The following is a 27,701-nucleotide window of genomic DNA, read 5'->3' on the forward strand; positions in this document are numbered from 1 at the left end:
TTGTTGGAGAGTTTTATAAATTTGTGGTGATTATAGGCATTGTGTAGTTTTGGAACATATTGTGTAGCATTGTTTGATTGTCAAGCTGTTGGAGATGATTTTTGAAATTTTGGTAGAACTTATACATTTTGTTTAGGTATGAAACATGTTGCATAACTCTATATTAAAATCCAGTTGTGAATTAATCATCAAAATTGAAATGATATGATAGATTGTATTCACTGGAAGGTCTTTGTTTTGATAAATATTTTTGTGGAGAAATTAACTGAAACAGAGAATAAGAATTATTAGTATTATAAAAATAATTTATTTAGAATTTGGGTTTCATATTTTGCTAATAGTTTGTTGCAGGTCATAACAGATATGATGTCAGTGTTAAACTGACATCGTAGTATACAACAATAACAAATATGAAACGACATCTAAACACAACAGAATCAATTTCAGTTCACAACTGCCATTTATGACCCATATTATATCGATTAGAACTAACATCGTACCGAACCGTCATTGTAGTATGTATGATGGTAGTTCCTAACCACCATCATACAAAATTGTTGGGAATGTCTGAAAACTCGTAGTTTGTAAATCATGGAAACATGTTCTATTTTAAATAAAAGTATTGTTGAAGTATATATTCAATAAAAGCCTTATTGAAATTGTATTATGTAATAAAAATCCAATAAACGAATCCATGACTATAGTATGAATACTGTAACTTTATGTAGAGACATAAAAGAGGATCAAGTTATAGTTTATAGCCAAAAGGGTCTATAAATATATGGATGAGATTGGGTACCTCATCCTGAAGACACTATGGATGCGGCCTACTTTGTATAATGATACAAATGACGTGATCCTGAAATCGTTCATGTGAAGACATGCAAGTAGAGACATCCTATGCAAAAGAATTTTTCATAAGACCGGATTAAAAAATAGTCACTTTTTCTTTATAACGACCATTTATTGTTAAAACTGACTATTTCAATTCGATGACATAGGGTAACTCAATCTTAATCCCGAGCTAACTAAGAACTCCTATTTATTCGAGATTATCCTTTGATCTGCATAGGTGAGAGTAGTTCAGCAGCATTACTCAACAACTTCCCATTTTGGGATTAAGACCGAGTTAACTGGGAACATAGTCCTGCAAGATGAAACTCACTACTACTCGTTTTAGGGTTAGCAGATAGGTTTTTTCCTTAAGTATTGATTCCTGGTCTTGAACAAAGGGGTCCCGCTCTCTCATGGCCGAGAGCGACATGGTTTATTAGTGGATCAGTGGGAGCTTAAGTGTAATAATATGGGTAAAACAGTAATTTTGATTCAACTGTAAATACGAACGACCTGTGAATGATTGACTTACTGATTATGATTAAATTTTGTTTCTTAATTTAAAAACTTTTCAAACTTATATTTATATTCAAAGGTGGACTTGAATTTTCAAGTCTCATATTATATATTACCTTTCCTAAATACTACTATATATATATATATCTTATTTTCTACTAATCCAAACTAAATCATACAATTGTTAACTAGTGTTTATCATTATCTTTGTTATAATTTTGTTTTAAACATGAAATATAATATTTTTACCGATTCTTCTTATTTTTAAATTTGAAATCATCATAATCTTTATTTTAGTTTGGTTTTAAAAAAGAAATATATAGGGTTCAGTTCATCTTTACCAACGAAATCAGCCTAAAAAATATTAATTATGAGTAAAAAATGTATAGACAAACTAGTTAAATGAACCTAAAAATAATGTGTATAGAAACCATTAAATAAAATCATGACATTTGTACTTTGGTTAAAACCATAACCTAGGAATTGAAAATGGAATACCCAACTCATCAGACAGAAGAGAAAAATAATAAAAATCCCCAAATTCCTTGTCCAATTTAAACCAAGAAACAGATCTCAATCAGAATGATGAACAGTGAGCCTATAAACCATAACATGTTCATAACTCTCCCCTGGCTTCACAATCTGTAAAGAAAAATTAGGATGATTCACGGAATCCGAAAAGCTTTGATTCCAAGCAAACCCCTGCATATTCCTTATACACAACCCCATCTTTCCTTTTCACATCCTTCAACTTATTTTTTGTATAAAATTGAACTCCTGGTTGATTACTCCATAGCTCCATCTTCCTCCCCGACGTTCTCCCTGTAACCTTTGCCACTTTCTTCAAATGCTCACTCCCGGTGTCGTCCACCACGTAATTAGTGTCGTATCCGCCGGCTACGCTCTTGATCTACGACCCGATCTCTCATGGGGTTGAGAAATCGAAAGGGGTTCCGGCCACTGGCACGATTTCACCGGTGGGGATGAGCTGGGTGTCGACGGGAGTTATGCTTGAGGCGAAGAGTTTGATTTTGTGAGATAGAATGTTGCCGCTTGAATGGCCGTCTAGATTCCAATAAGAGTGTTAGGCCAGGTTTACTGGGGTTGGTTTGTTTATGGATTTTGCTTCCATTTTTACTCCTAATTTGTTTGTTTCTATGAACATGTAAGTTACTGAAACTAGAAGATCGCCGGGAAACCCTGTTTACACAAAAACTAGACAAAACCCCTCCATTTGTTCATTGTAATCCTTTAATTTAGGGTTTAAAATTTACGGTTTAGAGTCCGACCTTGTTCGCCATCGAAACTGTCATGAGTGAATGTAATGTGGCTGTCCTTCATATAACTCTCCACCTTCCATATCACATCTCCGAACCGTTTCTTCACACCTTCACAGTCAAATAAAAAATGCTTACAAAATCTCAATATAAAATCAATTTGCTTAGCATTTTGATTGCTTTTAAATGTTCATGAATTTGAGTTAACTACCTATTAAGTAATGTAAACAATTTGAGTCATTTGGATTTCTCATATTCTAGACCTAAGAGAGAGAAGCACATGTCATTACGGGGCAGTTAATAGATGATGGTGAATAGGTGACAATATGAGTTTAACCAGGAAATAGATGACGATGAATAGATGACCGTACAAGTTAATTAGCGAATAGATGTCGGTTGATAGGTTTCAGTAGAAGCTTAACTATGTTTAATTTGGCCATATAAATCAAATGTAGCGTCATACGCTATGAAAAAGATGAATCCACATATAGAAAGGAAAACGTTTGGGGAGAAAGAAGAGAAGAAAAAAGTGTTTTGATCGATGAAATATACCATGGAGCAAGTTCCTTCCATCATTAGGAGTGAGTTTATAAAAAACACCATCGATACCAAATTGAGCTCCTCCAATTCTATTTGCTACACGTCCAACAATGTTTCCAAAGTAGGTAGTATCATTCTGTCAAAACAAATGCATAAACAAATCATACCCTTTTATTATTTTTTCTCTTTTATACCAGAAAATCACATCATAAAACGCAATTATCTCACTCAAAAGTCATCAATTGAAGGGAAAGAAAGAACAATATCATCCAACTTCCCTAAAACAAATAACCGAAAAAAAATTTAGAACTATATCATATTGTGTTGAATGCAAATATAAATGGGTAAGGTTAAGAAAAACAAAAACAGATCAATCCATTTTTATCAGGGAGAATAACAGAGAGAATGGTAGCACCATAATTGATAATTTAATAGAAAAACCTCCCCTTCTCAATTCATAAACTCCCACTTCATTTCCATTAGCAAATCCAATGGCTACAACAACTAAGAGAAAGATCAATGGAAGAAATTTGGCCATTTTGAAGAATAGAACAATGTGTCTTGATGGGTTAAACTTAAACTCAAAGGATATTTATGTAGCTAGATAGAGAGATGCATCTAATTTTGAAATTAAACTCAATTGAAATTGGGATGTGCCTGATGTTTTATTAATATCCCTAGTTTAGTTGGAATTTATCTTAAGTTACTTATATACATAAATTGTTGTTATAAGAACTTGAGATATGATCTTTTTTTTTCATTTTTTCTATTTTCTTTCTTTGATTCAATGTTCCAGATTATGATATCTAAGATATCAACATGGTATCTAAGATACGATTTTAAATTCTAGGAAACTTTTAAAGACCCTCTGGAAAAATCAAAATCAAGATATTTATGGAAAGTTATAATAATAAATTATTTCTTTTAAGTACAATAGGCATAGGAGAATTCGAACCACATATCTCATGGTCAATAACACTATCGTATTTTGCTAGTTTTGGCATAATAACAAAATTTTAAAAATAATAAATTAGTAAATAATATTGTATGTTTTTTAAACAAGTTAAATGTTTATTATTGATTTTATATTCATATTAGTGGCATTTTGTTACGTCTCAATTTTAAATTAGGTGATAAAGCAATTTTCTATCTAACTCTAAAGTCATTTTGTGACCAAAATTTTAGTCGTTTAGCATTTTGGCACGTTGGTTGTTAACATTTTACTTCACCTTCATTTTGCTTAACACCTTCTAGATACAATTTAATCAAAAAGTTAACAAAATTTTAATAGTCGAGATCAAAATAAACACTTTTTAAAAGTTCAAAGACTAAATTAATCATTTTTGAAAGTTTAGGGACAAAAAAGAACAACGTTCAAAGTTTAGAGATCAAAATAGGATTTAAACCATTTTTTAATGTTTCATCAAATTTTTTACGATATAATGAAAATGTCAATGTCAAACTCCTAGAAATGTGAAAATATCATAGATGTCAATGAGATTTTATACTATTTTTTTAAGTTAGAAACAATTGATTAACCCGAACAACAGAAACCAAATATAATTTGATGATATAGCTATTGATTGACATGAATATTTGATTTAGAAATTGATTGAATATGTAATCAAGAATAATAATTGTTTACTTATTATAGTTTTACTATATGCTTAAGATGAGCTCAATTAACATTTAGGAGTGAGAGATTCCAATCTTCCAATCTAAAATTGATTGATAATTTCAATAGTATATACGATGAAAAGATAGATAATGATACACTAATATTTTATTCCTCATGCTATCTAAACCAACATATATCAAAATTTACAAAAATGTAAATGATGTTTAACCAACAGGCAAAGGAATAATTATAAATGCATAGAAGTATATATGTAAGTTCTTAGAGAATATGAAATATATTCAAACATATAGAGATAAAAGACAAACGTAAAGTGGAATGAAATGAGAGAAATAAGGATCATGAAAGAACATTGAATGCTTGAGCTCCTCCAGCAACCTTAATAAAGACATCCTCCAATGTTGTGTCAGCAAGCCCCCAAGCAAAGACTATAAACCCACTATTTGCATTCTCCACCAATTGAAACACGTCCCCTATGCGGACCTTGTGTTTTGGAAGTTTGAACTCCCGTGTTCCTGAGATGTGGTAGATCTTGCTAGCACCATGACAGATATTGTAACAACCCAGATTTGTACTCATACACTATAGGAAATTAAATATTGAAATTTATTGGTTGATAAATATAAATACCCTAACCTTAATTTAGGAAGCAGAGAAACAATGAAATAATAATAATAATATTATTAATAAATAAATAATAAAAGAAAAGAAAATTGGAGAGAGTGGAGAGAACAAGATTCCTGGAGAGAGCGAGAATTGTAGCGAGAAAACTAGAAAGAGCGACATTGAAGAAAGCAAGATTTGCAGCGAAAAAGTGGGAGAGAGCGAGAGCCACACCAGCAAGAAAACTGGAGAGAGCGAGATTCTGAGAAGAGAGCTATGAGATCGAAGAGAGAATTGGAGAGTGAGAAACCCCAGCGTGCGATGCTAGCGAGATTGAGGCTGGCGAAGAGAGAGTGACATCCCTGTAGAGAGCGAGATTGAAGGAAAAATTGGAGAAAGCAAGAATTGTAGCGAGAAAGCTGGAGTGAGCGAGACTGAAGAGAAAATTTGAGAGCGAGAGTGGAGAGAGCAAGTTTCCTAGCGAGAAAGCTGGAGAGAACGAGATTTTGAAAACAGAGAGAGCGAGATTGAAGAGAATTGGAGAGCGAGATTCCTAGCGAGAAAGCTGAAGAGAGCGAGATTCTGAGAGCAAGGAGAGTGAGATTTGGACGGAGCGAGATTTGGACAGAGCGAGAGTGGAGAGAGCGAATTCCTAGCGAGAAAACTGGAGAGAGCGAGATTCTAAGATCAAAGTGAGCGAAATTTAGACAGAAGCGCGAATTATGTGTTGAATTTGGCCACGATCTTATAGATTATACATGGAAAAACCCTAAAATTGAATACAAACAAAGAATGATGACGTAACGGCAAATGTTAGCCAAGATTAGGTGTCTTATTGAGAGGAATCCTTAAACCCTAAGTAATTTTAAAGAAGCCACCTGTAGAATGATTTTTCACACTGAGAAGAGCTGAAAACTATTATAAATAGGACCCTTTGCCTGAAGATTTAACCCATTCTCAAACAAATCTCAGTAACAAAGAATCATGTGAAAGAGTAAGTGTGAGTGAGGAAGTTATGTGAGGTTAAAAGAGAAAAGCTCGGGTAAGGTGCTGCCAAAATTTCTGCCAAAATTTCCTTCTAGTTTAAAAAGGGAAAGCTCTACTGATCAAATCATAAAGAATAATAAGGAATAACTAAATCACAGTCAAGGTAAGTAGTTTATCTCACCCTCTCTTTAAGTGTTCTATGGTAGTGTACCTTTATTATGTTGCATGATTATGTTATTGTTATATTGCATTACATGTTTAGAACACGTTTCTCTACAGGGACCCCATGCATTATGTTTGTTCACAATCATGTTAAAATCAAGTTTTAATTAGGTGTAGGTTATACTTCCAGGGCTGGTAGGGTATGTATGGTTGCACCCCTCTAGTTCAATCTTACGTTTATGCTAATGGTTGATGTTGGATGCGACTTTGGCCCTACTGACTACATGACCTGCTAATCATCAGATGGGTTACTTTTCGCTTAAGTCCTCATTTCCTATCAGGACGGAGAAATTTATGCTTCTAGGGCTGGCAGGGCATGTATGGTTGCACCCCTCTAGGCCCAATCTTACGTTATGTTTATGCTAGGGACTAGCAGGGTATGTATGGTTGCACCCCTCTAGTCCAATCTTACGTTTATGCTAATGGTTGATGTTGGATTGCGACTCTGGCCCTACTAACTGCATGACCGCTAATCATCAGATGGGTTGTTTTTGCTTAAGTCCTCATCTTCCTACATCAGGCGGAGAAATTTACGTTAGAAGCATAACCGACCACCACATGTTATTATATATTTTCGATCCCATCATATGTTTTCAGGACATATTACATGTGATTTGCATTTGGTCACTACCTTATGTGAGAACTACTTATAGGGTAATATTAATATCATCCTATATTTTATCAGATTTTTTGTAGGTAAGGACACAGCGTAGATTGCAGAATTGGACGACGCTCAAATGGCCAACCATCAAACTCATTATTATAGGCACATGCATTTTGTACCACCACACTAATGTTTTATGGATCCTAGTGTTTTGATAAATAAACTTTTTATATAGTTTTTCTATCTAATTAATAAAATTTAGATATGTTCTTTGAAAATTTCACCAAAACTCATCTCATGATATAAAAGTCTAAGTATGCATATCGTAGCGGTCGGATCATAATGTGTAAGGATCCGGTCGTTACAGATATTCTTCACCATGTTCTCGACGTCATCATCGTGATTTGTGGATGTAGTCATTGTGAATACATAAGATCCTCCATATCTACCTTTGAGCTGTAAAACACAATTTAAGTATTGTCATGAAATTGACAAATAAAGAAAGCGGGAAAACATAAACTGTAAAGATCGATACATAAATTTATAGAAACACCGTGTCTTTGAATTGAGATTGAGAAAATCATAGAATTGATTTATAGAAACATTAAGACCAGACATTCAATTAAGGGAATTTAGGAGAAATGTTTTTTAAGACCAAATTCTTCAAGAACCTCCGTGAAAATCCTCTGCACGATCAGGAAAAAAAAACGAACGAGAAGACACTACCAAAAGGACTTTCCTGCTATGGCTTCAACAAGGAATTTGATTGTGGGATCCAACTTGTTTTCCTTGAATTACTTCTTTTAAATTTGCGACAGAATATAGAAAAATGTGTTTTAGAGAGTGAGAGCTTTTTGGAACCAATTGATTATGTGTTTTTATATATTTCGCAAAAAAACCAATATGAAGGGAAAAGTAACCCCTCACCCCACTCCCCAAATAAACCTTTCCACCTTCTTCTCTTCTGTGTCTACTAGTCGAGGGACAGAGTGAGACAAGCAATCAAATTTTCGTTCATACACTACCATAGAACATTTAAAGAGAGGGTGAGATAAACTACTTACTGTGATCTAATTATTCCTTATTGTTCTTTATGATTTGATCAGTAGAGCTTTCTCTTTTTAAACTAGAAGGAAATTTGGGCAGCACCTTACCCGAGCTTTTCTCTTTTAGCCTCACAAAACTTCCTCACTCACACTTACTCTTTCACACGATTCTTTGTTACTGAGATTTGTTTGAGAATGGGTTAAATCTTCGGCAAAGGGTCCTATTTATAGTAGTTTTCAGCTCTTCTCGGTGTGACAAATCATCCTACAGGTGGCTTCTTTAAAATTACTTAGGGTTTAAGGATTCCTCTCAATAAGACACCTAATCGTAGCTAACGTTTGCACTTACATCATCATTCTTTGTTTGTATTCAATTTTAGGGTTTTTTTCGATGCTTCAAAATTACGTGTTTGACCCATCACATGTATTAATTATGAACCTCTACAATATAAGTGAAAACTTGGAATATAAGGAGACTCGGTTTGCATCCTAGCAAGAGAGAAGAAGTCGCTTTTGTAATCGGGAAATAAGTTTAGTGAAGGTTTCTCTGGAGAAATCAGCAAGTGGAAAAAGCTACATGGAACGAGAAGAAGAGATGAAAGACAAATTACCTTATCTTTTTTAAGAACCAAGAAACTTTCAAGGACGAAAGTTTCTAAGGGGGAAGAATGTAACAACCATATTTGTTACGCATACACTACAGGAAATTAAATATTGAAATTTATGGGATGATAAATATAAATACCCTAACCTTAATTTAGGAAGTAGAGAAACAATTAAAAATAATAATAATAATATTAATAAATAAATAATAATAAGAAAATTGGAGAGAGTGAGAGAAAAGATTCTGGAGAGAGTGAGATTGAAGGAAAATTGGAGAGAGTGAGAATTGTAGCGAGAAAACTGGAAAAGACGAGATTGAAGAAAGCAAGATTTGCAGCGAGAAAGTAGGAGAGAGCGAGAGCCAACACCAGCGAGAAAACTGAAGAGAGCGAGATTCTGAGAAGAGAGCTGTGAGATCGAAGAGAGAATTGGAGAGCGAGAAACCCCAGCGAGCGATGCTAGCAAGATTGAGGCTGGCAAAGAGTAGAGGAAAGCGAGATCCTTGGAGAGAGTGGGATTGAAGGAAAAATTGGAGAGAGTGAGAATTGAGTGAGAAGCTGGAGAGAGCGAGACTGAAGATAATTTGAGAGCGGAGTGGAGAGAGCGAGATTCCCAGCGAGAAAGTTGGAGAGAAATGAGATTCTAAAAACAAAGAGAGCGAGATTGAAGAGAATTGAAGAGCAGATTCTTAGTGAGAAAGCTGGAGAGAGCGAGATTTGGACGGAGTGAGAGTGGAGAGAGCAAATTCCTAAGCGAGAAAACTGGAGAGAGGCGAGATTCTGAGAGTAAAGAGGAGGAGATTTGGACAGAAGCGGATTATGCGTTAATTTGGCCACGATCTTATAGATTATACATGGAAAAACCCTAAAATTGAATACAAAACAAAGAATGATGATGTAAGGGCAAATGTTAGCCAAGATTAGGTGTCTTATTGAGAGGAATCCTTAAACCCTAAGTAATTTTAAAGAAGCCACCTGTAGGATGATTTGTCACACTGAGAAGAGCTGAAAACTACTATAAATAGGACCCTTTGCCTGAAGATTTAACCCATTCTCAAACAAATCTCAGAATCGTGTGAAAGAGTAAGTGTGAGTGAGGAATTTTGTGAGGCTTAAAAGAGAAAAGCTCGGGTAAAGGTGCTGCAATTTCGCCAAATTTCCTTCTAGTTTAAAAGGGAAAGCTCTACTGATCAAATCATAAAAGAATAAAAGGAAATAATAGATCACAGTCAAGGTAAGTAGTTTATCTCACCCTTTCTTTAAAGTGTTCTATGGTAGTGTACCTTTATATGTTGCATGATATGTTATTGTTATGTTGCATTACATGTTTAAACACGTTTCTCTCCAAGGGACCCCATGCATTATGTTTGTTCACAATCACGTTAAAATCAAGTTTTAATTAGGTGTAGGTTATACTTCCAGGGCTGGCAGGGCATGTATGGCTGCACCCCTCTAGGCCCAATCTTACGTTATGTTTATGCTAGGGACTAGCAGGGTATGTATGGTTGCACCCCTCTAGTCCAATCTCTTACGTTTATGCTAATGGTTGATGTTGGATGCGACTCTGGCCCTACTAACTGCATGACCCGCTAATCATCAGATGGGTTAGTTTTCGCTTAAGTCCTCATCTTCCTATCAGGGCGGAGAAATTTACGTTAGAAGCATAACCGACCACACATGTTATTATATATTTTTGATCCAATCATATGTTTTCAGGACATATTGCATGTGATTGTGCATTTGGTCCACTACTAGTGAGAACTACTTACAGGGTATATTATATACTCATCCTATATTTTTACAGATTTGTTTATGTATAGATTATCGGGAGTTGAATAAGTTAACAATAAAGAATTATTATCCACTTCTACGCATTGATGACCTATTTGACCAATTACAAGGAGCCTCAATATTCTCCAAAATAGACATACGATCTAATATCATCAACTATGAATCAAGGAGTCGGATATACCCAAGACTGCTTTCCGAACAAGATATGGGCATTATGAATTTACGGTGATGCCCTTTGGATTAACGAATGCCCCCACAGCCTTCATGGACTTGATGAATAGAATTTTTAAGAACCATCTTGATAACTTTGTGATCGTATTCATAGATGATATTTTAGTCTATTCCAAGTCAAAGGCAGAACATGAAAAAAAAAAAAACATCTTAGGGAAGTTCTTTCCATAAAGAAATGAAAACTTGTATGCCAAATTCTCCAAGTGTGAGTTTTGGGTGCGGCAAGTTGCCTACCTAGGGCATATTGTAAAGCAAGAAGGAATCTCGGTGGATCCTGCTAAGATTGAAACGGTTATCAACTGGCCTCGCCAAATAACAAGTTAGCGAGGTGCGAAGCTTCCTTGGATTAGCAGGATATTATAGACGATTTGTGAAAAACTTCTCAAGTATAGCATTACCCTTAACTAACCTCACTAAGAAGAATAATCCTTTTGTCTGGAACCAAGCATGTGAGCAAAACTTCCAGGAACCAAAAGAAAAGTTGACCACAACCCCTATTCTCACTATACCTGATAGATCAGGGGGTTTAACTGTGTACAGTGACACATCGAAGAAAGGGCTTGGTTGTGTATTAATGCAACACGGAAAGGTAATAGTGTATGCTTCAAGACAACTAAAACCTTATGAACAAAATTATCCCATTCATGACTTGGAATTAGCTGCCGTAATCTTTGCATTAAAGATATGGAGACATTACTTATATGAGGAAAAGATCCAAATTTATACAGATCATAAAAGTCTTAAGTACTTCTTTACCTAGAAAGAATTAAATATGAGACAACGAAGATGGTTAGAATTAGTCAAAGACTATGACTGTGAGATCCTTTACCATCCAAGAAAAGCTAACATTGTTGCTGATGCTTCTAGCAGAAATCAGCTCATACAGCAGTTCTAAGTACCATCTCCAAACACATAATGGATGACCTGGAAAGAGTTGAGATCTCACTAATACCAGACACCTTCACAACTCGAATAGCACAGTTAATTGCAAGACCTATATTAAGGCAAAGGATAATTGATGCATAACAAATAGATAAATACCTAAACAAACAACTGCAGTCAGAGAATGGAGAAACCAATCAATTCTCTACAGCTCCAGACTCTACACTCCTCTATCATGGACGTCTATGTGTATCAGATGCTGAAGAAATCAAGAAAGAACTATTGAAGGAAGCTCATGAATCATGCTTTTCAATACATCCTGGGAGTACCAAAATATATCGAGACTTGAAAGCACATTACTAGTGGGGTAACATGAAAAAGGATATAGCCGATTATGTAAGTAAATGTTTGGTTTGCCAATAGGTGAAAGCTCTACGGCAACGACCACAAGGACTCCTCTAGCCTCTAAACGTTCCAAAATGGAAATGGGAGCATATTTCTATGGACTTCATCTCAGGACTCCCGAGAACTGTTAAAGGCCACAACATGATTTAGGTGATTGTAGATCGACTCACCAAATCGGCCCACTTCCTACCATGCAAGACTACTCACACCATGGAAGCACTAGCTCAAATGTACTTAAAAGAAGTCATCCGGTTACATGGAATCCCAATATCAATTGTTTCAGATCGAGACCCTTGTTTCGTCTACAAGTTCTAGAAAATTTTGCAGAAAGCAATGGGCACACAGCTAAATTTCAGCACAGCCTTCCACCCATAAACTGATGGCCAAACAGAATGAGTTAATCAAATCCTAGAAGACATGTTGAGGGCATGTGCTTTGGATTTTACTGGAGCATGGGATTCGCAGATACATCTTATAGAATTTGCTTATAATAATAGTTATCAGGCGAAAATTGGTATGACTCCCTTCGAAGCCTTATACGGAAAGAAATGCAGATCCCTTGTACACTGGGATGAAGACGGGGAGCGAACACTACTAGGACCTGAATTGGTGCAGCAAACATCAGAGTCAATTAAGCTAATTCGGGAAAGAATGCGAACAGCTCAAAGTAGACAGAAGAATTATGCTGATAACCGTCGAAAAGAGCTGGAATTCAAAGTAGGAGATCACGTATTTCTAAAGGTAGCACCAATGAAGGGCATTATGCGTTTTGGACAAAAAGGCAAGCTTAGCCCTCGCTTCATTGGACCCTTTGAAATATTAGAACGTATTGGCCAAATTAGTCACCACATGGCCTTATCACCTCCACACTTTACATAATACATAATATCTTTCAATGTATCATGCTTCAAAAATTGTTTGACCATCACGTAATTACATTTGAACTTAACAAATAAGTGAAACTTGAATATAGGAACTCCGTTTTGCTTAGCAAGAGGAAAAGTCGCTTTGTAAATCGAAGAAATTTTATGTGAGTTCTCTGGAGAAATCAGCAAGTGAATAAAAGCTTACATGGACGAGAAGAAAATGAAACAAACCCTTACTTTTATTAGAACAAGAAAACTTCAAGGACGAAATTCTAATAGGGAAGAAGTGATAACAACCATATTTGTACGCATACACTACAGGAAAATTAAATATTGAAATTGATGGATGATAATGAATAAACTAATACCCATAACCTTAATTTAGGAGTTAGAGAAAACAATTAAAAAATAATTAATAATAATATTAATATAAATAAATAATAAATAAAAAATTGAAGAAGTTGGAGAGCAAGTCTGAGAGAAGTAGCATAGAATCTGTGAGAGAGTTTACGAGAATGAAGATGAGATAAGAGAAGAGACACATGAAGTAGGAGAGACAGAGAGATAGCGAGAAAATGAAAGAGCGATTTGAAAGAGAAGCATTGTGCAGCATGAATAGACTGAGAGCGAAGCCAACCCAGCGAAACTGCGATGTAGCGAGATTATCTGGAGAAGAATGCGAGATCCGAAGAGAGGGATGAAGCGAGAACCACTGAGCATATAGAAATTGTACTTGCAGAAGTAATTGAATAGCGAGACTGAATGAGAAGTTTGAGAAAAGACGGGATTGAGAAGAGGAAGATTGGAAACGAACGGATAAATGAAGAGTGGCGATGAGAGAAAGTAGTGAGATTCTAAAAAAACAAAGGAGAGCGAGATTGAAGAAAATTGTAACGAGCGGATCTTAGTGAGAAACTGGAAGAAGAGCAGATTTCGGACGAGCTAGAGTGGAGAGGCAAATTCCTAGCGAGGAAATTACTGGAGAGAGCGAGATTCTGAGAGTAGAAGTGAGTAGAGAATTGGACAGAAGCCAAATATGTCGTGAAATTGCCACGATCTTATACGATTATACATGGAAAAACCCTAAAATTGAATACAAACAAAAGAATGATGATTAAGGGCAAATTTAGCCAAGATTATAGTGTCTTATTGAAGAGCGAATCCTTAAACCCTAAGTATAATTTTTAAAAGAAAGCACCTGTTAGGCAATTTGTTCACACTGACGAAGACGCTAAAATCTTACTATAAAATAGGACCTTTGCCTGAGATTTAACCATTCTCAAACAAATTCTCAAATCGTGGTAAAGAGTAAGTGTGATGAGGAATTTCGTGAGGTTAAAAGAGAAAAGCTCGGGTAAGGTTGCTGCAAATTACTGCCCAAATTTCCTTCTAGTTTAAAAACGGAAAGCTCTACTATCAAATCATAAAGAATAATAAGGAATAACTAGATCACAGTCAAGGTAAGTAGTTTATGTCACCTTTTCTTAAGTTTCATAGGATAGTTACCTTATTATGTTGCATGATTATATTATTGTTATTTGCTTAACATGTTAGAACAGTTTCTCTACAAAGTGGACACCCATGCATTATGTTTTGTTCACAATCACGTTAAAATCAAGTTTTAATTAGGTGTAGGTTATACTTCCAGGGCTGCAGGGCATGATATGCTGCACCCCTCTAGGCCCAATCTTTACGTTATGTTTATGCTAGGGAACAGAGGTATGTATGGTTGACCCCTCTAGTCCAATCTTACGTTTATGCTATGTTGATGTTGGATGCGACTCTGGCCCTTACTAACTGCCATGACCCGACTAATCATCAGATTGGTATATTTCGCTTAATCCTCATCTTACCTATCAGGCGAAGAGAAATTTACGTTAGGCATAAGCCCACCACATGTATTATTATTTTCGATCCTATCATATGTTTTCAGGACATATTGATGTGATTGTGCATTTGTGTCACTACCTTATGTGAGAACTACTTACAGGGATATATTATAACTATCCATAATATTTTACAGATTTTGTTAGGTAATGACACAGCGTAGATTGCAGAAATGGACGACGCTCCAAATGGCCAACATCAAATTCATTATTTAGGCACAGATTTGTACCACCACACTAATGTTTTTATGGATCCTAATGTTTTGATAAATAAACTTTTATATATTATTTTCTATCTAATTAATAAAATTTAATATGTTCTTTGAAAATTTCACAAAACTTTCATTCATATATAAAAGTCCTAATATTGCATATCGTAGCGGTCGGATCATAATGTTGTAGATCCGGTCGTTACAGATATTCTTCACCATGTTCTCGACGTCATCATCTGATTTGTGATTTATCATTATATCAATAAATCCTCCATATTCTACCTTTGAGCTGTAAACACAATTTAAGTATTGTCATGAAATTGACAAAATAAAGAAAGCGGGAAAACATAAACTGTAAAGATCGATACATAAATTTATTAGAAACACCGTGTCTTTGAATTGAGATTGAGAAAATCATAGATTGATTATAAAACTTATAGACCAGACATTCAATTAAGGGAATTTAGGGAGAATGTTTTTTAAGACCAAATTCTTAAGAACCTCCGTGAAAATCCTCTGCACGATCAGGAAAAAAAAACGAACGAGAGAACTACCAAAAGGACTTTCCTGCTATGGCTTCAACAAGGAATTTGATTGTGGGATCCAACTTGTTTTCCTTGAATTATTTCTTTAAATTTGCGACAGAATATAGAAAAATGTGTTTTAAGAGTAGAGCTTTTTGGAACCACATTGATTATGTGTTTTTATATATTTCGCAAAAAAACCAATATGAAGGGAAAAGTAACCCCTCACCCACTCCCCAAATAAACCTTTCCACCTTCTTTCTCTTCTGTGTCTACTAGTCGAGGGACAGAGTGAGACAACAATCAAATTTTTCGTTCATAAACACTACCATAGAACATTTAAAGAGAGGGTAGATAAACTACTTACTGTGATCTAATTATTCCTTATTGTTCTTTATGATTTGATCAGTAGAGCTTTCTCTTTTAAACTAGAAGGAATTTGGGCAGACACTTTACCCGAGCTTTTCTCTTTTAGCCTCACAAAACTTCCTCACTCACACTTACTTTTCACACGATTCTTTGTTACTGAGATTTGTTTGAGAATGGTTAAATCTTCGGCAAAGGGTCTATTTTATAGTAGTTTTCAGCTCTTCTCGGTGTGACAAATCATCCTACAGGTGCTTTTTAAAATTACTTAGGGTTTAAGGTTCCTCTCAATAAGACACCTAATCGTAGTACGTTTGCACTTACATCATCATTCTTTGTTGTATTCTAATTTTAGGTTTTTCATGTAATAATTATAAGATCGTGGCTAAATTGAACGCATAATCCATGCTTCTGTCCAAATCTCGCTCTCTTTGTTCTCAGAATCTTGCTCTCTCCAGCTTTTTCATTGGTTTGGCTCTCGCGACTCTTGCTCTCGCTGTCCTGTCGCTGATCGCATCTCGCTCTCACTCTCGCTGGTCTCATCCTGCTCTCGCTCTTGCTTCGCTTCTGCTCTCCTCCCTCTCCGGCTCTCACTCTTGTTCCCGTCCCGTCCCACTCCCGCTCTCGCTCTCACTCCCGCTTCCACTCTCTCTCATTGTCTCGCTGAGAATCTCGCTCTCTCCAATTTTCTCTCCAATCTCGCTCTCTTCAATTTTCTCTCCAAATCTGCTAGTTTTCACGCGTGGTTGCCTTTACTGCTTGTGGATTTCCACTTCTCTTTTTAACTCTTTCAAATTTTAAGAGTAATATGAGCAATTAATTCACCTCCCTAATTCTTCCAATGAGTAGTGCCCAAAAAAAAAGTTATCTACTGCCCGTTGTCTCCTGAATTATCTGGCGTCCAACTTCTAATTAATCCTCCCTGATTCTGCTCCCTTATTCATTATTTTTGGATAATGAATAAATTTCCAATTAATCCAATAAATTTCCAATTTCCAATTATTCATTATTATTTTTTTTCCTTCTAAATTTCCACCCTTTTAAATAAAATTTCGTATTGCTTAATATTTGACATTTAATTTCCCATATGCATACAAATCTGGGTTGTTACAATACATTCAAACATACTTTCATAATGCTAAAGAGATCAAGAAATCATACCAGATGAAGATTTCTTCTTCACAGCGAGTTTGAAGCCCAACCGTCTACCTCAAACAATCACCACTCTGACAGAAGGAAACGGATAAGACAACAACATTTAGATCCCTCAGTATTCTTGGAGTGAGAATCCAAAGTGTGGGCTTTGTTCGGATTTGGTAGAGGGAAGAAGGAAGAGAGACCGTACACAACGATCAAGCAAGTGGGAGGAGAGGTTGTCTATCGCATAAACAAGATGCTTGATCGTTTAGGTGAAGTATACAATCATGTAGGAAAAGTAAGCGATCGTCTAAAGGATCGTATAGGAAAAGTTCAGCAATTGTATAAATAATCGTGTAGGAAAAGGGTGAGCAATCGTCCGAACGATCGAGTAGGAAAAACTATGCGATCGTCTATACGATCGTTTAGTAAATACCACGAGCTAAACGATCTCTTAGGAAAAAAGTAAACGATCGTTTAGATAATAGTGTGCGACGGTGTAATTGGTATGCGATCGCTTAGCAATATCGTATATGTAAGTGATCATGTAGTCATTATCGTATATGCACTGATTTTAAACGATGATGCTATCTTTTCACAATGTCCGCGCACGCCGAGACCAACACACCGTCTACTATTTATAATGCACTCATCTGTTATTTAGAACAGAAGATGCCCCTTCCCATTTCCTTTAACCGTCCAATGAATGTGATCTTATTCTATTCATAACATATAAATTAATATCATATATTAATTAAAATATTTTCCTCTCCTAGATATAATCATATTTATATCCAATGTCCTTCAAATTAATGTATCTCATACATAGAGTTAATTATATCATATTTAGTTAACTCGTTCAATTATATCATATATAATCAAACCCCCTCTTGTCAATCTGAACATTTCAAACTGATCCAAAAACTGATTCTCAACTTGTATCCAAGCTACTAAGGGTACCTTATGAACCTATGACTTGAAGCTCCAACGATGCGTGAACAATTGACTAAACTCTTTAGTCATGATATCCACCATCCATTAACTACCAAGCATTCCATTAAAGACCGATAATTGAACTCTTCTTGTCATAGATATATTTCTATGTCCATTGGATATAACCAATCACCAGTACAATGACCCTTCACAGATGCTTGTAATTACAGCAAGCCAATTCACCGTTTTGCCCCTTTAATTACATCTTCCTCTTTAAGTACCACTGATCCCTCTAATGAACAATACAACATAGTCCTACTATATGTGAACACCTCTCAGGCCATGAGAAAGTGCGTGGCGCCACGTTGTTCAAGCCTCGGGATCAGCCCTTAAGAGAGCAATCTATCTACTTACCCTTACTTTGGGGAAGGAGTGAACTCCATCTTGTGAAGCTGAGTTCCCAGCTCCCAAATCAGACGAATCCCCAAAATGGTTGGTTTGAGTTGGCAACCTGGCAACTCGTACCCATACAAATCAAAAGATCGCTCTCAATGGCAGGAGTACCCAACTCACTCAGGATTGAGGTCATGTTACCTATGGTCATCCTAGTAAAGTGAAGTCTCAGTCATGAACGGTGTTATATGACGAGACGTTAACACTTCGTGGTCAGGTCTTATACAAACTCTTTGTATAGGACGCCCCCGCTCGTATGTCCTCTATATGAATGATCAGGATCGGACCATCTGTGACAAGTCGCAAAACTTGTGACCATTCCACAAAGCGGGTTGCATCCGTAGCGTTACTAGGATAAGGTTTCCTTCCTATATCCATATACTACAGACCATTTTGGTTATCACTCAAGACATGATCCACTTATATGTCACCACATACATGCTTAAGTTACATATAGATAATCAGGGATATTAAGTTTATTGGTTTGTGGTAAAATAAAAAACAACTAAATGTGCAAAGTCAAGTAGTGAAGTAAATATCATTTATATTATACATCACAAGTGTTCGTACAAAGTTGTTTACAAACTACTAGACACGAGACTTTAAGGCACAAACCCCAACAGTTATGACATGAAGAGTGAGGGCATCCTATGCAATGAGTTTGCATAAGATCAGAACCAAGAAATAAGTCACTCTTACTTTACAATGCTGCTTACTGTATAAGTTTGCATAGGGTGCAAGATGGAGTTCACGCCTACCTGATTTAGGATAGAGGAAAGGTTGTTCTCTCAAGTACTGAATCCAAGTCTTAAATAAGGTGCCCCACCCTCTCACTGGGCTGAGAGAGTTTGGTTTAGTGATTGGATCACAAACCAGTTGTTCATTAGAGTATCAGTAGGGACTTGATGAATAATATGTAATCTCGGGGGTAAAACAAATATTTGACACAGCCGTTATTAACAACTGCTGAAAGGTCGACTTGCTAATTATGGTTAAATCATATGGACATAATATATCTACAGTGAGGGGAATGCAACTATGGGCTTTAGTAGAGTGACCCATTAGTTAAAAAATGGAGATTAATTTGGTCTAATGAGTTTAACCAATTAATCTCGGATCGTTGGAGCCCATGATTTGTAAGTCCGTGAGATCCCCTACTAGCTCGTAACAGACTAGCTCTAGAATAGCGTGATAAGTTAATTTTAATCATTCATGGTTTAATTGAAACTCAAGTCATCATACCAGATGATGGTTTAGAGGATCCATTGTCTTTTAATCAAGTAATGAACGATGTAGATAAAGACCAATGGATTAAAGCCATGGACCTTGAAATGGAATCTATGTATTTCAATTTAGTCTAGGATCTTGTAGATCAACCAGAAGGGTAAAACCCATCGGTTGTAAGTGGATCTACAAGAGAAAACGAGACCAAGCTGGTAAGGTACAAAACTATAAAGCTAGACTTGTGGCAAAAGGGTTTACCCAAAGAGAGGGGGTATATTTTGAAGAAACCGTCCTCCAGTTACCATGATAAAGTCTATTATAATACTCTTGTCCATAGCCACATTTTATGATTATGAAATATGACAAATGGATGTCAAGACAACTTTTCTGAATGGCTATCTTGAAGAGAATATCTATATGTCTCAACCAAAAGGGTTCATACAGCAGGGTTAAGAGCAAAAGGTTTGCAAGCTTAATCGATCCATTCATGGATTAAAACAAGCTTCTAGATCCTAGAATATGAGATTTGACGCTGCCATCAAATCTTATGGCTTTGAACAAAATGTTGATGAACCTTGTGTATACAAGAAAATCGTCAACAAAACTGTCGCTTTTCTAGTGTTGTATGTTGATGATATTCTACTCCTTGGGAATGAGGTAGAATATCTAGCTGACGTTAAGAGATGGCTAGCTTCACAATTCCAAATGAAAGATTTAAAGAAGCACAGTATGTTCTTGGAATCCAAATAGTTCGGAATCACAAGAATAGAACATTGGCATTATCTCAAACATCTTATATAGACAAGATGTTGTCTAGGTATAAAATGCAAAATTCCAAGAAAGCGTCTTTACCTTTCAGGCATGGAATTCACTTGTCTAAGCACAAAAGTCCCAAGATACCTCAAGAGGTTGAGGAGATGAATCGAATTCCATATGCATCTGTAGTTGGGAGTTTGATGTATGCAATGTTGTGTACTCGTCTCGATATATGCTATGTCGTAGAAATTGTCAGCCAATTTCAGTCCAATCGTGGTTATGACCATTGGACTGCTGTTAAAAACATTCTCAAGTATCTTCGGAGAACGAGAGATTATATGCTCGTGTATGGTCCTAAAGATCTGATCCTTACTAAATACACGGATTCTAACTTTCAGACCGATATTGATTCAAGGAAATCAACTTCAGGGTCAGTATTCACTCTTAATGAAGGAACAGTTATGTAGTGAAGCATCAAGCAGAGTTGTATTGCGGACTCCACAATGGAAGCTAAGTATGTAGCTAAAATCAAAGCAATAAAAGAAGCAGTATGGCTCAGAAAGTTCCTGACAAATCTGGAAGTAGTTTCTAACATGCACCGGCCTGTCACTCTCTATTGTGACAACAATGGAACAGTTGCAAATTCAAAGGAACCACGAAGCCATAAAGGGAAAGCATATCGAACGGAAATACCATCGCATCAAGGAGATTGTACACAGAGGAGATGTTATTGTCACTTAGATTGCTTCCCAAGATAACTTAGTTGATTTATTTACGAAGGCCCTCTCGACTAAAGTGTTCGAGGGTCACCTAGTAGAACTAGGTTTACGAGTTTTGTATCACTAGGGCAAGTGAGAGAATTTATGGGTATTGTATTTATGGGTATTTGTTTGAGTTTATTGTATTTGTATTTATGTGTATTTTAATGCCCTAGTTTATTGTATTTGTACATTTTGTTCTCTCTATGTAAACTCAACATTGTATATATTTGTATATATTGATCCACTGAAGTTTTAGTCCAAGTGGGAGTATTGTTGGGTTTTATGTCCTAAAACTCGCAGTTTGTAAAATAATAAACATTTTCTATAATCAATATACTTGTTATTGATTTCATCAATTGTATGAAAGTCTAAATTCAATAAACTAATACCCATGACTATTGTATGAGTACTTGAACATTATGTGGAGACATAAGAGTGGATCAGGTTAGAGTAAATAGTCAAAATGATCTATGGTACATGAATAAGGTTGGGTACCTTATTCTGGTAACACCATTGGATGCGGCCTACTCTGTAATTGTTACAAAGAGTTGTAAAGTGCTACATATGATGTGATCCTAATTCATACATGGTATGACATGAAGAGTGGTAACGTCCTATGCAATGAGTTTGCATAAGATCAGGACCAAGAAATAAGTCACTCTTACTTTATAATGCTGCTTACTGTACAAGATTGACTATTTCACCTAGATGACCTAGGTAACTCAATCTTAATCCTGAGCTAACTATGAACTCCTGTTTATTTGGGATTGCCTTTAGATTTGCATAGTTAAGGGTTGGCTCAACAGCGCCGGCTCAATAAGACTCCCATTTCAGGGGTAAGACCGAGTACATAGCTGGGGACATAGGGTGCAAGATGGAGTTCACGCCTACCTGATTTAGGGATAGAGGAAAGGTTGTTCTCTCAAGTACTGAATCCAAGTCTTGAACAAGGTGCCCCACCGCTCACTGGGCTGAAAGAGTTTAGTTTAGTGATTGGATCCCAAATTAGTTGTTCATTAGAGGATCAATAGAGACTTGAAGAATAAGATGTAATCTCGGGGGTAAAATAGATATTTGACCCAGCCGTTATTACGAACAACTTGTGAAAGGTCGACTTGCTGATTATGGTTGTTAGATCATGTGGACATAATATATCTACAGTGAGGGGAGTGCAACTATGGGCTTTAGTGGAGTGACCCATTAGTTAAAGAATGGAGATTAATTTGGTGTAATGAGTTTAGTCAATTAATCTCGAATCGTTGGAGCCCATGATCTGTAGGTCCGCGAGGTCCCCTACTAGCTTGTAATAGACTAGCTCTAGAATAGCGTGATAAGTTAATTTGAATCGTTCAAATTAGGATTAAAGGAGTTAGTAATTATATGAGATATAGTTACATGTTTAATTTTAAAATTAAAACGGAATAGGAGAATTTATATATTTAAATATGATTTAAATATATAAAGATGGATATGTGTTAAAATTAATTTAATATTTGATATTAAATTAATTAAATTTTATTTAATAATTAATTTATGAAATTAATTAAAATTTTCATTCTTCAAATCAAAATAGATTTTATAAAATCAATTTTTTATTTTTTAGAAAAAATTGAAAAGGAAAAGACAAAACACACAATATGGAAAAAGAAGTTTTTCCATTATCCATCTTTGAAGTAGCTCACACAAAATGCAATTTCCTTGCCTTGTCTTCTCCAAGCATGAGCTATAACTCATGCAGGTCTCTCCTTTGCAGGTTGATCTACAATATAATGAAGAGATTTGAGTGAAAATCGGGCATGCAATCTATAGAGAAATTGAGAGAAAATTCGGGTTGAAGAAAAAGTTCTTCAACAAGATTACTACAGTGAGCATTTCTCCTTCATCCCTTGATTCAAGCTTGTTTTGAATCTCACAATTCAATCTAGAGTACCAAGAGAATAGTGGAGAAGATCTTAAGGTGGTCTGCAACAAGATTTGGAGAAGATAACAGTTGGAGAAGGAGCTTTGAAGAAGTTCTACAAGAGGTATGTCTTGAAACTCACTTGTTTTTATACAAGAGCATGCTTAATATTTTGTCAAAATTAGTGAATTTGAATGCTTAGATGATCCTTGTGCTTCTGCTGTTTTTGATACAATCCTACATTCTATACCCTATAATACTCTTACTTGCCTTAGACAAGATGACTCATATCCCATAAACCCAAACTCTCTAGGTGACTCTCATTAATTTTAGCTGTGAAGGTCTTCGTAAATGGATCAGCAACATTATGCTCCGAAGAAATCTTCATGACAATCACGTCTCCTCTGAAGGAAATCGAACACGAGATTTCTATGAGCAGCAAAAAATAGATCATTCCAAATTACAATCATGAATGAACATTACAGTCATAAACTCAAACAAATGGTTATGAAATCATTAAAGAAATTATAGCATGATAACTACAAATGAACAAGGAAAATGCTACGAACATTTGTAGACTCGTCTCCACGCTTCTTACTCATGAAGGCTCGAACACAGCAATCTCAAATGCTTGAACAACATGACCGCAACATTGCACGAACACTTTGCACTCGAACTCAGCAATTGTCTCGATCACAAAGTCCCCAACAGCACGAACAGCCTCCATAGAACCTTGACGGTGTCGAGATGAGTATGACACCACCAAGAAGGTTACCTTGGTATTCTCGGTGTGAGAATCCAGAGGGTGGGTTTTGTGTGGACTTGGAATGAAGCAGACGAAGGAGGAGACAACAATTTTGTACACGATTGGAAAAGTGGGAGAAGGCTTAAACCTATCATATAGGACAATGCCCAATCGTTTAGCAAAAGCTAAGCGATCGTTTAGCTCATCGCTTAGTACAGTGTCTGTCGCTTATAAAACACTACACGATCATCTAGCTCGATTAAGCTATCGCTTTGTAAATCCGTATTTACTTGACAACTTCCGTGAGATATTTTTTTGAGAGAAAATCTCTAAATTACTTTTGAAAAACTTACTAAAATTAGGAAAAACAATTTTCCTTTTATCTCACGGTTACCATGAACCACCAATAACCTTCCACTCAATTGGTTATTAGAGAAAAAGATTTAATTATCCAATAATTAATATTATTATAAATATAATGATAACCAACTTATCATACTATATTTATAACCTATAGTTNATTAATATTATTATAAATATAATGATAACCAACTTATCATACTATATTTATAACCTATAGTTTTAATATTTCATCTCATGAAACATATAAACCATAGCTTTTTTTCTATTCCATGGTACTTAATATAAATCTCATTTACATTAATCCTCCACTAGATGTATCTCATACACCATACTGACTATATCATATATAATCGAATTACCTCTTGTCAATTTGAACATTTCAAATCAACACCAAGAACTGATCCTCAACTGATTCCATTGAGCTACCAAGAGGACCTTATGAACCTGTAGCTCGAAGCTCCAACGGTACATGAATAACTGACTAAACTCTTTAGTCACTAGATCTACCATCTGTTAACTATCAGACACTCCACTAAAGACCGACAGCTGAACTCTTCTTACCACAGATATATTATGTGTCCATCTTAACCAATCATTAGTGCGACAACCCTTCACAGATCGCTCATAAGTACAACTGGTCCAATAACCGTTATGTCCATATAGTTACATCTAACTCCTTAAGTACCACTGATCCCTTTAATGAACATAATTCATAGTTCTACTATGACTGAGTTCTCTCTTCCAAAGAGAAGCTCTGGCCACTATGTTCAAGCCCCAGAATCATCCCTTTAGGGAGCAATCTCTCTACTTATCCTTGCTTCGGGAATAGGGTGAGTTCCATCATATGGATTGAGTTCCCAGCTCCAAGATCAGACAAGTCCCCAAAAAGGTAGGCATGTTGAGTTGACAATCTGGCCAATCTCACCCATACTAATCAAAGGACCGCCCTCAAAGGAAGGAGATCCCAAAACACTCAGGATTGAGGCCGTATCACCTATGGTCGTTTAGGTGAGATGTAAGTCTCTAGTATCAATGACACTATATACAGAGTCTAGTCATCTCGTGGTTCGGGTCTTATACAAACTTTTTGTATAGGATACCCCTGCTCGCACGTCTCCACATGAATGGTCAGGATCTACCATCTATAGTAGTTTACAACACTTGCAAACCTCTACAAAGCGGGTCGTATCCGTAGTGTCACCAGGATCAGGTATCCCACCTTAATCTTTATACTACAGACCTATTTAGGTTATCAATTAAGGCATGATCAACTTGTATATCACATATACATGCTTAAGTTCACATAAGATAACCAAGGAGCTTTATTTCTTGGATATGAGTAAATGCCAAAATTAAATAAAAATTATTTTATTCATCAAATAATGTGTATCTTTACAAAACAATGGGAGAATTAGGACACCAATCCCAACATCCTCGTTGCACAATCTCTCGTATGAGATGATATTTACACCTGATATGTTTTCCTCTCTTGTGGCTCTAAGGTTCCTTGGAGTTTGTCACAGCACCAACATTATCACAGTATGGGGAGATTGACATTGACATATTTGGAACCACTTCCAAGTCTATCAAAAACTTCCTAAGCCAGAAAGCTTCTTTTGCAGCTTGACAAGCAGCTACATACTTTGTTTCCATGGTAGAGTTAACATATAACCTTGATTGATGCTATGTCATATTATAGCCCCTTCATTAAGAGTGAACATTGATCTTGACGTGGATTTCCTAAAATCCTTAATAGTCTGAAAATCAGAGTCAATGTATCCTGTAAGGATCAAATCCTTAGCACACAAGCATATAGTTTCTCATTCTCCTAAGATACTTGAGATATTTTTAACCGCCATCCAATGATCAAATCCTGGATTGGATTGATATCTACTAATTATGTATGATGCCTGAGACAAGGCTAGAATTTTGTTCTTACAATTTCTAGTGATCTGGTTCTCTAGAACAAACTGTTCTTCACCCAAATCTTTTATTTGGAATTGAACGGTCAACTATTTTTTAACCTCAGTCAATAAGCCTACATCGTTCCGAATGAGTAGAATATCATCCACATACAATACTAAGAAAGCTACTGAACTGTTGACGATTTTCTTGTGTACACAAATTTCATCAATATACTGGTCAAAGTTTTAAGATTTGATTGCAGTACCAAATATTATATTTCAAGATCAAGATGCTTGCTTCAATCCATACATGGACCGATTACGCTTGCAAATCTTTTACTCTTGACCCTGGGCAACGAATCCCTTTAGTTGTTTCATGTTGACATTCACATCAAGATTACCATGACAAAAGGTAGTCTTTATGTCAATTTTCCATATTTCATAGTCATAATAAATGACAATAAACAAAAGAATACGGATAGACTTTAACATGACAACAGGTGAGAAAGTTTCATCATAATCCACTCCTTCAACCTGGGTATAACCTTTTGCCACTAGTCTAGCCTTAAAGTTTGGCACCTTTCCATCTACTCCTCTTTTCCTCTTATAGATCCATTTATAACCTATAGGTTTTAACCCATCGGGTTTATCTAAAAGATCCTAGACTTGATTGAAGTACATGGACTCCATCTCAAGATTAATGGCTTTAATCCATTCATCTTTATCCATAGCACCCATTACCTGGTTATAGGTTAATGGATGATCGATGTCATCATCTGGCATAACGGCTTGAGTTTTTGTAATACCCAAATAGCGGGTAGGTTAGGTAACAACATTTCCACTACTTCGAGACTCTCTCAACTCTTGAGAAGGATGTGTTTGACTAGATGAAGCAACATCAACACTACTCGTTGAAGTGCTAGGTTCTTCAACAACTTTTGTTGAAGTTTTGAGTAGTTTCATTGGAAAACTCATTCAATACGATTTATAAACAAATTTATAAACAAATCATACCCTTTTATTCATTTTTCTCTTTTATACCAGAAAATCACAACAAAAAATGCCATTATCTCACTCGAAAGTCATCAATTGAAGGGAAAGAAAGAACAATATCATCCAACTTCCCTAAAACAAATAACGGAAAAAAAATTTAGAACTATATCATAATGTGTTGAATGCAAATATAAATGGGTAATGTTAAGAAAAACAAAAACAGAACAAACCATTTTTATCAGGAAGAATAACAGAGAGAATGGTAGCACCATAGTTGGTAAATTTAATAGAAAAATCTCCCCTTCTCAATTCATAAACTCCCACTTCATTTCCATTAGCAAATCCAATGGCTGCAACCACTAAGAGAAAGATGAATGGAAGAACTTTGGCCATTTTGAAGAATAGAACAATGTGTCCTGATGGGTTAAACTTAAACTCAAAGGATATTTATATAGCCAGATAGAGAGATGCATTTAATTTTGAAATTAAACTCAATTGAAAT

The 27,701-nt window shown here is 35.8% G+C and overlaps 1 pseudogene; it reads right to left on the bottom strand.

Annotated features, from left to right (window-relative positions):
* Positions 1-1,923: 1,923 nt before the first annotated feature.
* On the bottom strand, positions 1,924-27,592 carry LOC120072228 (annotated as a pseudogene).
* Between the last annotated feature and the right edge of the window lie 109 nt (positions 27,593-27,701).

This window comes from Benincasa hispida, chromosome 2 (genome assembly GCF_009727055.1).
Source record: "Benincasa hispida cultivar B227 chromosome 2, ASM972705v1, whole genome shotgun sequence".
Taxonomy (NCBI): domain Eukaryota; kingdom Viridiplantae; phylum Streptophyta; class Magnoliopsida; order Cucurbitales; family Cucurbitaceae; genus Benincasa; species Benincasa hispida.